The following is a 1,514-nucleotide window of genomic DNA, read 5'->3' as shown; positions in this document are numbered from 1 at the left end:
ATAAAATAGGGATGATGTGGTAATATATTTTTCGATTTGTACACATTTGGTCACTGAGTTTTTTTTTCGTCCACATTAACTCTTCAACTTGTTAAACTGTATACATTCAGTCCTTATGACCGGCTACTACAGGTTACCCGGTAAAAATGACTTAATAGGGTAATATATTTCTCACTTTGTACATATTTAGTCCTTAATATTTTTGTACATATTTAGTCTTTTTTTTTTTTTTGCAAAATAAGTCATCTTTTTGTACTCATTCAGTATTTATGAATGATTTTTTAGTTTTTTCTCACGAATTCTTACGTGGGACATTCATTAATGATGTGTATGGGGCTTTTGATGCTTATATCCATCGCGATCTCGACTACTTGGTTGCTTAGGTCATGTGTTCTGAACGTCATAACTTCTTCATATGATCTCAGATTTTAACGATCTTTATATCCATGCGTTCGTATTTTAGTCTACTACAACTTTCATTTAGATTACTCCCATTAAAAAATAATATATTTTTACTTACGATTTTTATATCCATACGCGGTGGTGGATTTAGTATGGTCCCGGTGTTGTACCGACAACACCTGTTTTTTTTGTTCGCAGTGGAAAATTTTTCGCTTTTTTTTTTTCGTTTATACCTATTTTCCATGTATCGGCAACACTTATTTCATCTCGGCAACACCTACTATGTATTACTGCGTCTTCCCATGTCCATACGTTTTTTATGAATGCATGTATGTATGTTTTTTTTATAAAATCGTTAGTAAAAATATATTACATTTTAACGGGAGTAATCTTAATGAAAGTTGTACTAGACTCAAAAAATGAACACGTGGATAAAAATCCTTAAAATCTGATATCGTATGAAGAAGTTACGATGTTCAAAATACAAGACCTAAGCCAAACCACAAGACTTACGCAACCAAGCAGTCGGGATCGCATTGGACATAAACATCAACAACCCCAAACACCTCATCAATGATTATCTCACGTAAGATGTCGTGAAAAAAACCTAAAGAAATCATTCATAAGTACTAAATGAGTACAAAAAAATGACTTATTTTGAAAAAAAAAATGTTAAGGACTAAATATGTACAAAAATATTAAGGACTAAATGTGTACAAAATGAAAAATATATTACCATATCAAGTCATTTTTCCCGGCTAACCTGGAGTAACAGGTAATAAGGACTGAATGTGTACAGTTTAACAAGTTTAAGGGGTAAATGTGGACGGAAAAAAAACTCAGTGACCAAATGTGTACAAATCGAATAATATGTTACCCTTTTAAGTCATTATCCCTATAAAATATCTTTAATGTTTCTCATCAAATAAATTGTTCAAATTTGGTCCAATCTATGTCATTTGGTCCAATCTGTTAGTCTTTATTTTTTTTATCCGGACTATTCCTATACTTTAAATGAATATATGTATATAAGTAGGTGTCTATACGAGTTTTGATAAAATGAAAAATTAAATATGAAAGTTTAAACAAAAATTTATTTAAATTTGAAGTTT

This window comes from Lactuca virosa, chromosome 6, assembly GCF_052849685.1.
Source record: "Lactuca virosa cultivar CGN04683 chromosome 6, Lactuca_virosa_CGN04683_v6, whole genome shotgun sequence".
NCBI lineage: Eukaryota > Viridiplantae > Streptophyta > Magnoliopsida > Asterales > Asteraceae > Lactuca > Lactuca virosa.
The sequence above is the reverse complement of the archived record's forward strand: the minus strand, read 5'-3'. Positions refer to the sequence as shown.